Consider the following 16,575-nt stretch of genomic DNA (forward strand, 5'->3'; position numbering starts at 1 on the left):
GTTGAATTGGATAATCAGTTAGTGAAGGTGATTGGGTACTTTACTGTATGTTTTGCAATGTTATCACATTTCATGTTCAGGGTGAAAGAAGGATCAACCACCTGCTCAAACATGTTGTGGACGTCAGGATGCTGGTGATGCAGCCAATAAAATATTAGTCCTGGAAAACAAAAAAACTGCAGATGCTGGAGATCTGAAGTAAAAGCAGGAAGTGGTGGAGACACTCAGCAGGTTAGGCAGCATCTGTGGAAAGAGAAACAAAGTTAATGTTACAGGTCAATGGCCCTTCATCAGAAACATTAATTCTGTTTCTCTTTCCATAGGTACTTTCTGACCTGACAAGAGTCTCCAGCATTTTCTGTTTTTTTATTATAAAAGTGATCCCGTCTATCATTGCATTGGGAAGGAAGACCTGGGAACTTGCAGTTATATGGTTCCCAATCACATTCCAACAAATGCCTCAAAGTGAAATGAATCAGTTTTATTACTTTAAACTCCAATGACTGCTCTTGCTGGAGAGAAATTTGGTGTTCATTTTATATGCAGTCTGAACCTACATAGAGCAAAGAGTATATGGCAAAGAATGATACCCAGATCCAATTCTACTTCTTCTGTGGCAGTCGCCCAAGATTAAGGACGACTTATTTTAACTCTGGGTTCTGAGGTGACTGATGAGGCAATGCTGGAGTTGCAGACTCTTCCACAGCCAGTGCCTAACAAGGCAGGTGGGCAGGTGGATGATTTGTGAGATGATTTACTCCTTTTCCCATTCACACTGGTCTTCTGTGTGCTCCCAGTGCATGTCATCAAGATTCTCAACAGTATCCCAAATGCTTCTTCTCCACTTTGAGCAGTCATGGGCAAGGTATCCCCTGGAGTCAGTGGAGATGTTTCATTTCTTCAAGGAGGCTTTAAGCACATCCTTGAATCTTTTCCTTTGTCAGCCTCATAATCTCTTCTCATGACAGAGCTCAGAAAACATTTTGGGAGTATGGTTCTCTCTCTTTTTCTTTAATCTGAAATGTTAATTCTCATTCTCTTTCCACTGAAGCTGCCTGACGTGTACAGTTTTTCAGCTTTTTCTGTTTGTAATCTGGAGCACTCTGATCACCGTATTTTAAGGAGCAAGTATTAGGTAAGGAGGAAGTGCAATATAATTTACCAGAATGATATCTGGACTCAAAAGAATGATGTCAGTTCAGTTGTTAATTTTTAATCTAAGATTGCTATATTTTTGATAATAAAATATATCGAAGGATTATAGAGTCTGGTCACAGATTAACCACTATATCTTGGAATGGCAGAACAAACTTAAGGGGCTAAATGTTTTGCTACTGTTCCCATGTTCCTATGTATCCACGTGCCCTACCCAGCGACAATTGCATGCAGTTTCCAGGAGGAATGGCAACGGAATGGGGACCTTGTCTGATGATTCCTTCGTTTCAAGAATTTGAGGCTTATTGTGATAGCCAATCACAACCCCAAATGAGTTTGCTAAGTTAGCACAGACAGTTTAAACCTGATGAGTCCGTCATTTGATTGACTCAGTACCACACAAGCAATGCGTGCACCGATTAAAAATGTCTGATACAAACTGGTCCATGCATTCACTGTGGGATGTGGATGTTTACATCACCAATCAATCTTCCTTATTCACTTCCTCCAGAAGACTCTCCCTTTAGCTCCTTTCCTAAGTGAGCAGTCTCTGGAACCTTACCCAAGTGACTGCTATTCATGAATGTGCACTCAGTAGTGAACAAGGATAACTATCATACAGCTGTGTACCCCTCTGTCCCCTCCCACATTGGCTGGAATTTAGCTACCTACATCCTAAGGCCAACTTTAGCCTCCCTTTGGCACGAGTGATCTCAGATCAGGGATCAAAGTTGGGCCTTATGATTGGTGGAGATCAGCTTCACGCTGTGTACAACAGCTAAGCCATTGGCTGCACCTTTAAATGCTATTGTTGCCATCTGTATGTGGGTTTCTACACCAAAATATTTAAAAGCTCCTTCCAAATCATTATAGTCATTTTTTTTAGAAAAACCTTTGAAGAAAATTGTGCCTGCATTGAGAATGAAAATTTATGAATTTTGCCCAGCATAATTTCAAATCATTACTGTGAGTATTACAATTAACATACATTTAAAGCTGCATAATTAACAAACTACCTTTGGATTCAAAACCATCTCTGTACTTTCACAATTTTAGTTTTCGCCTCAAGCATTGATTACACCACTGAAGGACCTGTCTGCTGTGTTAGTGTGTCCCACAGTGAGAGGGAGCTGAGATACATCATCAAAGTCAAACCATGATAGACCTCGGGGTAATGTTGCTATTTAAATTAAATTTAAATTATTAAATTTAAACTGTTTAATTGATCTTTCCAAATTCCCCTAATGATATAATTGTTGCTCACTAGTTCAATACACTAAAAGAAAATGACAGAATTGTGACCCATTGCAATAATTTAACATTAAAAGGACTTTCAAGCATATGTATGAACTATGTACAGCTTGATTTGCATTGTTAAAGTTAATTTACAACAAAAGGCTGCTGGCAAATTAAAAACACTAAAGAAACATAATACTATAATGTAGGGCAAAGGATGGGAAATGCAGGAGAAGGGAAAACATTGTTTGAAAACAGGAAATTAAAATCTGTTTTAGTTTTAGCTATCCTTAGGCTTGCCAACTAATTTTGTCTGATGGATTAATTGGTAACTGAGATTACCAATTGGATCCATTGGTTTACTGAGACCAGCAAGTCTCAGGTTCAACTCAGAATCAGAATCAGATCTATTATCACTGACTCATATGTTGTGCAATTTGTTGTTTTGCAGCAGCAGTACAGTGCAAGACATAAAATTACTACAAATTACAAATTAAATAAATAGTGCAAAAAAAGGAATAACAAAGTGATGTTTGTGGGTTCCTGTGCAGTGGATGTGATGCAACCAGTCAGAATGCTCTCCACTGTACATCTATAGAAATTTACAAGAGTCTTTGTTGACCTGCTTTATAGCAATACTTGTACTGCTATAATTGTCCTCAATACCTCTGGACAAGGGAGGCTGGTGGTTCCTACTAGTAACATCCTCCCTGTTTCTCCTTGTAAGTCTGACCTCCATTTTGGAGCTCCAATCCATCAAATGCTGACTCTGCTGTGTTACTTTGGACATTGGGGGTGGCTGTGATCAACAACAGGAGCACTAACACCAGACCTGTCACAGACTGTGGATCCACAGGGTAATGAGGATCTACAGAGAGCCACAGCTCACAGGAGGCCATTCCCACTACCCTGGATAACCTACCTCATCCAGTGTGAGGAAATAGGTTATAGGGAAATAAATTGGGCAATGTGATTGATGTGAGTGCTCTGAGAGCTGGCATAGATTTGATGGGCCATATAGCCTCCTTCTATGTCATAAGGAAATCTAATATGAAACACAAATGTAATATGAAGGTCTCAGAGTCCCTGGATGCTCAGTGCTGAGACAGTAATAATGCAATAGAATTTTTGTGCTGAATCCTTATTTGCAAGTCACTGAAGCCAGAGTTTTCACTATGTGAGAGTTCGACAAAGAACAGTTAAGGTTTAAGGCTGCACAAGGGTTTGCACATGGGTGTATTACATGATGTTGGAGTATTATGTTTCTGCTATCATTTTGACCTACACACATGTTGCCTTTGCAGCTGGAACAAGAACTGCTACCAAATCGAACTCATGGTCATTACTTACCAATCACTGTCAGCTTCTTCACTTCTCTGTCTTTGGAAATGGAGGCGTGATGCAACTGATGTTTCATTAGCCTGGGTTGGTGATGAAGTCAACTTTATTTAGCATGAAGCCAGCCCGTCAGAGCAGATAGTCATGATGGCAGCGCATCGTTGACTGGAAGTGGCCAGAATTACCTGGATCATCCGAGAACTGTCAGAACTACAATGCTTTCTACTCCAATGTGCAAATGGCATGTAACTGCAGAAAATACCTTCATGTAGGTTTGTGTGTTTCTTGGGTGATTGCCACGGTAATACCGTCATGTGGCATTCAACCCTCCCTGATTTCCTCACAGCAGAATTTCTGGCTGGCAGCTTGAACGCAAGGTACTGCCAATGAAAACAAAGCTGGTGGCCTTGTGAACAACTCAATCAGGAGGGATAAAGTAAAAACCACATGCTGGCCAATGTGATGTTGCGTAGCCATTGGCAATGGTAATGAAGGACTTCAGCTATCTTGGCAGATGCAGATAGGCTCTTCAGTATATGATAGCCAGTGTCTCCAAAATAGTCATGGTGTACAAGAATGTTGCAGGGAACCAAAGCTTGGACATGCTGGAGGAACAACAGAAGGAAGCAGGAATGTGATGATGTCAGTATATCAGGAACAGCATACACTATTATACATTCCACCGTTCCACCATCTGACATCCGCATTGAAAAGCAACTTCCCACCCAAACAAGCCACCTCCCTCAAACAAAGATGAGATACCTAAACAGCCAAACATCTCTTCCACAGAACCCCACTGCTTGGTGTCAATTCGCCTCTCCCCTTTCATCACAAGTTAAAAGACCATTTGGCAAGTGCCAATCAGAAATGGATCAGGAAAGGTGATGTAAGTAAGTAACATGTTCTGGTCAAGATTATAACAGTAAACATCACATTCCAACATTACTAAACAAAAGTGCCAACCCTTGTGCATCCTTAAATCTTAACTCTTCTTTCTAGTACTCTTACATGGTGCAAACTCTATGGCTTTAGTGTTGTTGTTGATATATCGACACCATCATCTTCCTGATTCCTTCCATCTTTGGCTTTAGCCAGGATAGACACTTGGGTGTCAGATCCTGGACTCAATGGCTGATTTGCTCTAGGTTCTGGAACAATAACAGAAGGGCATAAGAAATAGAAGCAGGAGTTGGCCATTCAGACCCTGAAGCCTGCTCTGCCATTCAGCAAGATCATAACTGATCTTCTTCCCCAACACGATTTTCCTGCTGTATCCCCTTCTCCTTGATTCTTCTAATATCCTCTCCAGCAGTGAATTCCAAACATTCACCAACCTCCTAGTGAAGAAATGTCTCCTCATCACAATCCTAAAGGGAATACCTCTGAGGCTGTGATCCCTTGTCTTAGACTCCTCAGCCAGGGGAAACATCCTCCCTGCATCTACCCCATCAAGCCTTGTAAGAACTTTGTGTATTTTGATGAGGTAGCCTCTTATTAAACTATAGAGAATAGACGTCCACCCTACTCAATCTCTGCTCACTTGACAGTCCGACTATTCCAGGAACCAGTCTGGCAAATCTTCGCTTCACTCCCTCCATAGCAAGAATATCCTTCCTTAATAAAGGAGACCAACATTGTACACACTACTCCAGGTAGGGTCTAACTGCAGCGGGATATCACCTTTGCTTTGTCCGCCGCAACAGCCAGGACCTCCCGGTGGCCACCCACTTCAATTCCACATCCCACTCCCATATTGACATGTCTATCCACAGCCTCCTCTACCGCCACGTTGAGGCCAGGCACAGGTTGGAGGAACAACGCATCATATTCAGCCTTGGGAGTCTCCGACCTGATGGCCTCAACATCAATTTCCGGTAGCTCCTTTTTCTTCTCCCCCAACTCCTTTGTCTTCCCTTATTCTTATGGCTCCCTTCCCCTGCCTTGATGACCTGCCCATCTCCTCTCCTCCCTTCCCCCATCCATGGTCCACTGCCCTCTCCTACCGGATTCCTTCTTCTTCAGCCCTCAGCCTCTCCTACCTATCCCCTCTCAGCTTATTACATCTTCCCCCCCCTCCCCCACCCACCCACCTTCCCCCCTCACCTGGACTCGCCTACCACCTGAACTCACCCATCCCCTGCCTGCGTGTGCTCATCCCCCTCCCCCCACCTTCTTATTCTGGCTTCTGCCCTCTTCCTTTCCAGTCCTGATGAAGGGTCTTGGCCTGAAACGTCGACTGTTCATTTCCCTCCATGGATGCTGCCTGACCTGCTGAGTTCCTCCAGCACTTTTTGTGTGTTGCTCCAGATTCCAGCATGTGTGGAATTTTTTTTGTCTCTCGGATATCCATGCTGTCGTACTGTACTCAGCCCCTCTGCGTTACAGCAGGTGGGTATTGGGAAATGAGACAGAATCAGGGGAATGACTGAAGCAACAGCAACAAGACACAAAATCAACATACTGCAGATATTGGAAATCCGAAATAAAACCAGAAAATTCTGAAAACGTTCATCACGTCAGACAATATTAATGTTCCAAGTCGAAGCCCTTTGTCAAACACATTAACTTTGTTTCTCTTTCCACAGATGCTACCTACTCTGCTGAGTGGCTCCAGCTCTTGCTGGGTTTTTGTTTTGCAACAGAACAGACAGTTTGAGCTCAATGCCTACTCTTTAGTTACTTGCATCTCTCTCGCAAACCTTCTGTAGCTCTCTATCAACAAACTAGCATGAAACTGTTGCCCTGGTGATATGCAGCGAAGCTTTATTTTATTCAAGGTGGAGGTTAGAGTGTGCAAGTAGGGGCTATGTAGACTGGTTTAATTGACTCATTTGATGCTCCATGAGGGTGGACACTCTTTCTGTGTATAACAAGGCATGTGGCATCAAGGCAGTCAGGTTAGAGACAGAGGCTCCAAGCTCCATGCAATGTCCATTACACTTCATTTCCTTCTGTTCAAGAGTATTGTGTTCATCAAGTGCTGCCAAGGTGCAGCATCTACACATAGATAAGCAGACCTCGGGTCATTGTTCTGTTTATGGCATGAGTTCTCCACTATTCTTTCTGTCTCTGTCATCTGGTGTTGTCACTTGTGGTGTGTAAGTCACTGGGGGATCTTGTCCCAGAGTAAGTATTTGCATTGGTGTGTGATCTCAAAGTCAAAGTCAAAGTTGAGTTTATTGTCAGATGCAAAAGTACATGTATGCACAGGTGCAATGAAAAACTTACTTGCAGCAGCATCACAGGCACATAGCATCAGAGACACAACATTCACAAGAAAAATATAATGTATTGGTATTAGTTTATTATTGTCACTTGTACTGAGGTACAGTGAAAAACCTGTCTTGCATACCCATCGTACAGGTCAATTCATTACACAGTGCAGTTACATTGAGTTAGTACAGAGTGCATTGAGGTAGTACAGGTAAAAACAATTACAGTACAAAGTGTCATAGCTACAGAGAAAGTGCAGTGCAGGTAGACAATAAGGTGCAAGGTCACAAGATAGATTGTGAGGTCAGAGTCCATCTCATCGTATAAGCGAACCATTCAGTAGTCTTATCACAGTGGGATCACAGTATCATAGTAAACAAAATCATTATCACAGTAAACATTATCACAGTAAACAAAATCATACAAGAAAGAACACAATTGGAACAAAAATAAAGTCCATTGTAGTGCAAAGTGGTCAAAGTGGTCAGAGTGTTGCTATACTGAGGTAGTGATTAGGATTGTGCCGGTTGTTTCAAGAAGTGAATGGTTGAAGGGAAGTAGCTGTTCTTGAACCTGGTGGTGTGGGACTTCAGGCTTCTGTACCTCCTGCCCAGTAGTAGCTGCGAGAAGATGGCGTGACCTGCATGGTGGGGATCTTTGGTGGTAGATGTTGCCTTCTTGAGGCAATGTCTCATGTCCTGTGATTGTGCACCCTCTGAGTGAGTGATGTCCTCTGGGGAATTGTTGCAATTGGTCCAACCACGTAGACGCCACGGCCAAGAAAGCTCACCAGCTCCTCTACTTCCTAGGGAGGCTAAAGATTTTGACATTGACCAACATTTACCAATGCACCATAGAAAGCATCCTATCTGGATGCATCATGGCTTGGTGTGCCAACTGCTTTGCCCGGGACCGCAAGAAATTTCAGAAAGTTGTGGACAGAGCCCAGCATGTTATGGAAACCAGCCTCCCCTGCATGGACTCTGTCTATAGTTCTCACTGCCTCGGTAAAGCTGCCAGCATAATCAAAGACCCCACCCACCCGGGATATTCTCTCTTCTCCCCTCTCCCATCAGGCAGAAGATACAGAAGCCTGAAAGCACATACCACCAGGCACAAGCACAGCTTCTATCCTGCTGTTATAAGACTATTCAACGTTTCCCTAGTACGATAAGATGGACTCTTGACCTCACAATCTACCTCATTATGACCTTGCATCTTATTGTCCGACCTGCACTGCACTTTCTCTGTAGCTGTGACACTTTACTCTGCATTCTGTATTGTTTTACCTTGTACTACCTCAATGCACTATGTAATGAATTGATCTGTATGGACGGTATGCAAGACAAGTTTTTCACTGTACCTCGGTACAAGTGACAATAATAAACCAATTCCAACCTCTGGCACCCCTTCCTGTAGGATGTTTGACAGCTCTAATTCACGTCTCTCATTGAAGGCACAAAATAAATCCACCAAGGTAAGATAGTTTTACCTGATTATATACACGATACTATGTCACTGCTGATACCTGAGTGAGCTTTGTTTGTGGATGATATTCTAATCTGTCACAGGTAGATGTGAGATCCTTTCTCTCCAACACCGGAGCATGCTAAGGCTCCTCTGATGTCTGGAAGGCCACCTCCAATGCCTCTACATTAAGTTTTGTGGTTTCTTCTGCACAGAAGAAACCCATGAGTGAAAATAAATGGATGTGGATGGAGAGTCTTTCTTGGAGAAGGGCATGAGGGAGAGGAGTGGCGCTGCATAGTGTTGGTGAGGTTGACAGATTGGGATGTGTGTAAGGCAATAGATGGAGAGGGATGGGCTCCCTTAAGGTAAATTGACAGGAGGAATGGTGTGCTGGATTAAGTTTGAGAATCAGAATGAGGGGATTAGGGTGTTACACACATCATAAAGCATTTGCTCTGCTGAAGTCATTATACTGTTTCCTGCATGGAATCAATGAGTGTGGCACTATGGTCCTGCAGATGATCTCACAGGGAACCTCCATCCAACTCTGAATGTTTTAATGGTAGACTTCTCCCTCCATTCAGTCAGGAAATGTTTGTCTCTGCACTCTCAACATTATGTTCAGGGACGTATCACTAAAAGCAGCTGCAACCTGTGAGCGTTTACACACATTCTGTCAAACCATTGCTTCTGCTGCCGACAAACCAGAATTCAATAAACAATGTGTATGCATTTCCCCTTTAATACTTGGGGACATACCCCATATGCTGATCCCCGGAATGAAATTGTTCCATATGATTGAAATTGTCTTGCCACTTCAGCATCCACATTAGTATCTCCGAAACATTTTAGAAACTTTCTTTTTCTTTCTATCTTTCAGAACATACGTTTAATTTCATTTTTACCTGGTCTTTCTCTCTGTTTGGTATTCATACTCTGTGAATACTGCTGAGGATATCCTGGAGCATAGGCATCTGCTTCCAATAATTACAGTCTCCCAAGCCAGAATTGTCCAACACTTTGGACGTGCAGTGGAGCCCACAAATAACAGTATTGGACTGTGGTTTGGACTCTGATGTGAAAGGATGTTCAGTTGTTGAGATGTAAAAGGACAGTCAATGATTATGGCTCTGTGACCTGGTCAGTACTTTCAGAAGAGAAGTTCGAACAATAGATGTAGATTAAGATTAAGCACTCTGCAGGTTACTTATACACTTCACAAAAGTTGTATGGAAATGCTTTGAAACTTTCTTGAGATTTCTGGCCACCCTTGAAATAGACCAGGACAAATGAATGATTTAAAGTCAAAGTCGAGTTCATTGCCATATGCACAAGTACATGTATGCATAAGTGCAATGAAAAACTTAACTTGCAGCAGCATTACAGCCACATAGCATCAGGTAAGCAGCATTCACAAGAAAAACATAAATTAAACATAATTTTACACATTTTTTTACAAGAAAGAACACAATTAGAACAAAAATAAAGTCCATTGTAGTGCAAAGTGGTCATGGTTTTGCCGTACAGATGTAGTGATTAAGGTTTTGCAGGTTGGTTCAAGAACCGAATGGTTGAAGAGAAGTAGCTGTTCTTGAACCCGGTGGTGGGGGAATGTTTTATAAAGTAAAGAGCTGCATGCATTCAGCAGATGATTTGACAGACACAGATGAAGAAATTCATTCAACCACTCCTAGTTCAGAATTCAAGAGCTTTTGCCTCTGCTACCACATTTAGTAGTTCATTTTTGCACTTATCTCGTGCTCTGACCCAATGTGCTCTTTGTGATCAGAAGTGCTTCTGAAGCTGACCAAATTGCCTTTTGCCAACCTCTAGACCTGGCTGTCAAGGTGTAACAAAAATACAGCTGTAATCTTTTGATCATTCATCGTGCTTCTTCCAGAAGATCCTGCACCATTTCTTGCTGGCCTTTACCCATTGGCTTAGTCTCCTGATGAAGGGGAATAACGGAGTTAAAATCTTCAAAAGAGAGTAGCAAGCGAACAAATGGCAATATCATTCACTTTCTCAACCTTTGGCCAGATGTTCAGCAAGGACAATGAGTCTATTTGTGATTTAAAGAGTTAAAAGTCAGAAGTGGTGTAAAAGAGGCTGCCAACTCATGTCATTGATGGTGTGTTACTGCACGAAGGCAAAATCTACCCCATTATCTCCAAGGCCCCAACAAGACCATGCAGTATTTGCTCCGCAGTGTAAATTCTTCTTTGTAATTCTCAATCCTGCTCATTTATTTCAGTGAATTTTGAATCATTTACAAAGTTTGCCCCAAGGAATGAGTCATTAAAATAAAATACTTAAATGCATGGCCAGAGTGATAAAGAGATACAGAATGGAAACAGGCCCTTCAGCCCACAGAGAACATGCTGACCAATTACCCATTTACACTAATCCTACATTAATCCCATTTTATTCTCCCCACGTTCCCATCAACCAGATTCTACCACACACCCACATACAAGGAACAATTTACCAATCTACACGGTTTTCGGATGTGGGAGGAAACCAGACCAACTGGAGGAAAACCACGCGGTCACAGGGAGAACATGCGAATTCCACGCAGACAGCACCCAGGGTTGGGATTGAACCCAGGTATCTGGAGCTGTGAGGCAGCAGCTTCACTAGCTGTGCCACATGACTGAGGTTTGCTAATTTCTTTCCTTCAAAATCCGCTTACACTGCTTATACTTTTCAGTTTTGTATGTTATTGAGGATGCACCCTATTTAAATCATGATTAACATAAAAGCTTTTTTTTTGGTTTTCATCAAAGCTCATCATATCTTATGCCAGGTAGCTCAGTTTAGTTGATGGTATCTATTATTTCAAATTGTGATGTTGCCAGGAACTGTTGAGTATGAGAAATTGGAATAAAAACCAATTTAGACAAGTGAAACAGCAGGTTGCTGTAAGATATTGAAAGTAAGCTCCAAAAACAGAAAATAAGTACTGCAGTAGAAATTAGAGGTGACACAGTGATGCAGCAGTTAATGTTTCTGCCTCACAGTTGCAGAGTCGCAGGTTCGATCCCGATCTCAGGTGCTGTCTGCATGCAGTTTTCGTATTCTCTCACGGACTGTGTGGATTTCCTTCAGGTGCTTGGTTTTCTCCCAAATCCCATCGACCTGCTGATGGATTAATTGGCTACTTTAAATTATCCCTAGTGTAGATTAAAGGCAAAAAGAATCAAAGGGGAGTTGATGGACACATAAATTGCAGGGAAATAAAGAGACGGTGAATGGGACTAATGGGATTACTCCCCTTGGAGTTGGCATGGACCTAATGGGCCAAATGGTCTCCTTCTGTGTCATTATAAATATATGATAACATATAAAAGAAGAAACATCCAGGGGAAGAAATTGCCCCTTGATTGCTGGGGCTAAGTATATACCAGGGTACCTGCTTCCATCATACTCACTTCCCACACTTCATATTTCAGTGAGTATAACTGGTAGCAGATTTAATCAGGGATGGTTAGAGTTAGCAACAAAAGACACACTTTTCCATTTATCTGCACCATGCCTTTCAAACCCAAGGACATCACAAAATGCTTTGTAGCCAAATAAAATTGAAGTGTAAAAGTAACATGCATTCACTGTTGTGGCACAGGAAATATGAAAACCAATTCAATTACAGCAAGCTCCCACAAACAGTTTTAACCTAGTAATCTGTTCCTTCATAGTTTCTGTCTTAGGGATAAGCATTGGCCAGGATACAACTATAGTTGTTGAAAGATCCAGCACTTAGGGACAAAAAAGTTAGTAAGGAGGGCAAGAATTGAAAAACTGGCAGGGAACAGCAAAACAAAGAAAAAGAGCTTCTATGGATATATAAAAAGAAGGTAGGGAGAGTAACTGTGGGATCACTAGAGAGTGAGACAGGGGAATTAATAATAGGAAACAAGGAAATGCCAAATAAGTTAAATTCATACTTTGTGTCATTCTTTATTGTGGAGGTCACTGCAAATATTCCAAAGATATCTGATGGACAGGTGTCAAACCGTATGGAAGAACTTGTGACAATCACAATCACAAGGGTCAAGATATTGGAAAAATCAAATGGACTAAAGGCAGACAAGTCCCCAGGTCTCGATGGCCTGTACCTGAGGGTTTTAAAGGAAGTGGCTGTGGAGATAGTGGAATCATTGGATGAAGCTTTTTTAAAATCTCCAAGTTTCGGGAAGGTACCAGCAGATTGGAAAATGGTAAATGTCCCCATAATATTTGAAAGTTCAGAATAGATCCAGAAATAGAGCAACGGATCTTCTCTAAATTTAGATATGACATAACATCCCGTAACAATTGAGCATGAGTAGGGGGAATAGTTTCCTTCCATTTAAGCAATACAGCCCTCCTGGCTATAAGATAAATGAAGGCCGATATGTGTAAGTCAGAAGTCTCCAGAATTATATCTTTTTCTCCAACAATCCTGAATAATGCAGTTAAAGGATTTGGCTTAAAATTTATTTTAAAAAGTATGGAAAAAGTTTGAAATACCTCTATCCAGAATTTTTCCAAACTCAGACATGACCAAGACATATGGATTAAGGAAACCTCTCCATTATTGCATTTGTCACAAGAAGGAGATATATCTGAATAGAAACACAATAACTTGTCTTTGGACAGGTAGACTCTACGGACCACTTTAAATTGAAGGAGGGAGTGACGTGCACATAATGATGAAGTATTAACCAGTTTAAAAATTTGATTCCAAGTTTCTTCAGAAATTGAAATATTATGGGGACCTTTTTTGAACTACTTTCAAAACCACTGATTTGGTGCTAAATGTACAGATATTGGCCAATACTACTATGTCTTTAGGATGTTACTAAACAGCCTTGGTTTTGGTAAGGGGGTTAGATTTTTTTTATATAATAAAATTATTCCAACTTATCAATATCAATTGATTTTTTTTGTTTATCAAGATGAAGCACTGTGATTTCTTGAGTGATTCAATACAATCTATTTTGTAACATTTTCTTTTTTTCCTTTGTTTCATGCATTTTGTACTTCTTATTTGAAATTAATAAAAATATTGACAAAGGAAAGCTGTAAATGTGACTCCATTGATCAAGAAGGGAGAAAGACAGAAAGTGTGTATCTTTAAGCTTGTTAGTTCAACATCTGTGGTTGGCAAGATGCTGGGGTCTATAATTAAGGAAGAAATAGCTTGCCATTTAGAAAACTTCATGGTGCTTGGATAAGTGTGTTGGCAGGGATTGAAGATTGGTTATGGCATTGAAGCAGAGCATCAGAGTGAAAGGGGGCAGAATGTAAGGTATCCAAATTTACTGATAATATGAAAGTTGGTAGGAAGAAACATACTTGATGCAATGTGTATATTTGGCTTCTGCAGCTAGACATAGATAGGTTGAGTGAGTGGAGAAAAAAACTAGGCAAATGGAATTTAATGTGAGAAAGTGCAAGGTCAATCATTTTGTTAAGAAGAATCTGGGCACATCTCCCCCATTCCCCACAACACTAACGCAAGCCCCTCTCAAAATTCCAGCCTCTACATTGATGGGTTGCCTGAATCCCTGCAGCTTCCCATCCATTACCTGGCCGCTCCAGTGGTGTGTAACAGAGTAATTAAAGCTCCTGTAGCCTCATTTTGCTGCCACTGGTCGGGATTCTAACTAAAACCAGCACCTTCCTACCAGATACTGGCAATCAGACATCATGACCCAACAGCAACAAACAATCTGCTGGAAGAACTCAGCGGGTTGAACAGCATCTATGGGAGGAAAGGAGTTGTTGACGTATCAGGTCGAAATATTGACGATTCCTTTCCTCCCACGGATGCTGCTCGACCCGTTGAGTTCTTCCAGCAGATTGTTTGTTGCTCCAGATTCCAGCACCTGCAGTCTCTTGTGTCTCAATCACGACCCACCAACCTATCTACCATGTGCCAACCAAACCACCGAGGACACCTCTGAGCAAAATAAGGAAATCTTATCTTTTACAACTGTTCAGATCCAGAACGCTGTGACAATGTGTAAATTGACACCCTTTCACGGAATGCTCTGCCTGAATTAAAGCCACCAGTAATTCAATGTTGCTATAAAAGCCCTGTAATAAGTGGGTTAGGTTCAGAAAACTAGTAAATGGATATTGTCCTATGGAAAAAAATGTAGAATTTTTTATTTATAAAATAATGCTCCCTTTGAAATGTTATTAATTGTTGTACGATTCCTCATAATGAGCTCTGAGTTCTCCAACAGCAAAGGCCGAGGTTATTGTGCTTGCAGACAACGTGAGTGGATTCTGAAAAGGTGCTTCCTTTTACTGTCATTCTTGGTTATAAATTAGAAGAGAATAGTTTTACTCTGAGAGCAAAGATAGGCTTGATTATTCCAATGCTCCTCTGGGTGGCCTCCAGGTCTCCACCCTGTCTGTATGTTAACTGGCCTATGGTCTGTTCACACATCACCCTGTGCTCATTGATCTAGACTGGATCCAGCTCCAGCAATGCCTCATTTTTAAAGTTTCTTGTTCTTATGTTAAAACCCCTCCGTCGTCTCCCTCTCTCCCTTCCACTGCATTCTCCACTAATACTGTAAAGCTTTGAGAACTCTGCACTTTTCTGTTTCTGGCCTCTTACGTGTTCTGATGTTAGTCATGTCATTATTGGTGACTGCACCTTCAGTTGCCTAGGTCCTGAACTCTAAACTTCTTGCCTCTAATTTCTCCTGTATGTCTGTCCCTAAAACTATCCTTTTTCTGTTCTAGTATCCCCTTGTATGACATTGTGTCAAATTTTGTCTGTGAAGCACTTTGGGATGTGCTTATAGTGTTAAAGGTGCAATATTAATGCATGTTGCTGTTGATAATCATCCCACATTTGTGGCTGATATCAGAAGAGGTAGTGGAATCAGATAAAATTGCATTTGACAGGCACTTAGACAGACACTTAAATAGACAAGACATAAGAAGGAGCAAAACTACAAGCTGCTGGAGGAAGTTGGTGGGTCAGGCAGCATCTGTGGAGGAAAAGTGATTGGTGACATTTTGGATCAAGACTCTGCATCAAAAACGCGACCTGAAGTGTTGACTATCTCTTTGCCATTATCGATGCTGCCTGACCCACTGAGTTCCTCCAGCAGCTTGTTTTTTGGCTCCAGATCCCAGCATCTGCAGTCTCTTCTGTCTCCAAGGCACAGAAGATAAGATAAGATTTCTTTATTAGTCATATGTATATCGAAACACACAGTGAAATGCATCTTTTGCGTGGAGTGTTCTGGGGGCAGCCCCCAAGTGTCGCCACACTTCCGGCGCCAACATAGCATGCCCACAACTCCCTAACCTGTACGTCTTTGGAATGTGGGACGAAACCGGAGCACCCGAAGGAAACCCATGCAGACACGGGGAGGACGTATAAACTCCTTCCAGACAACGGCCAGAATTGAACCTGGGTCGCTGGTGCTGTAAAACGTTACGGTAACTGCTACGCTACTGTGCCTGCCCCAGAAGAAGACAGTACTAATGCAGACAAATGGGATTAATGTAGATGGACAAAAGGTTCGACATGGACGTGGTATATTTGTTTTTGTGCTGAACAACTCCATGTTTCTGTGACTCTGTCACTCAAAGTGGGTAGTTAACACTTTGGAAAGTTCTCACTTTGGCCAGTTCTGACTTCGTTGCATTAAAGGGGTGAAAGAACATGTCTTAACCTCTCTCCCCTTCATGTAGACTAAGGCTCCCAGAGCTATTAAATTGATTCCCACCTTTGAATGCCCGTTGTAACTGCGCACACAGTGATGTTGGGTAAGTAATGAGCTGCTTTCCATGTCACTTTCCTTGTTTACCTGAGGTTGATTCTGTTTGTTCCGAGCATACCAGTGTCTGCAGTTTCTGATTGTTACCTCTGTCTCACCCCCCAACCTCCCCCCCCCCCCCCATGCTCCTCATTGCAAGCCCACCCACTTAACATGATTTTATGTCAGGAAGTAGGGTTCAAAGTCCAACCCTGGTCACTAGGTCTTCTGACATAGACATAAACCCACAGACAGCACAGAAACAGCTCTTCGCCCCATTGATTCTGATCACGATGCATCCACCCACTCCAATACTACACTAATCCCGTTTTTTATTCTCTCCACATTCCATCAATTACCCTATGATTCTACCATTGACCCACACAATAGGGGC

The sequence above is a fragment of the Pristis pectinata genome, chromosome 17 (genome assembly GCF_009764475.1).
Source record: "Pristis pectinata isolate sPriPec2 chromosome 17, sPriPec2.1.pri, whole genome shotgun sequence".
NCBI lineage: Eukaryota > Metazoa > Chordata > Chondrichthyes > Rhinopristiformes > Pristidae > Pristis > Pristis pectinata.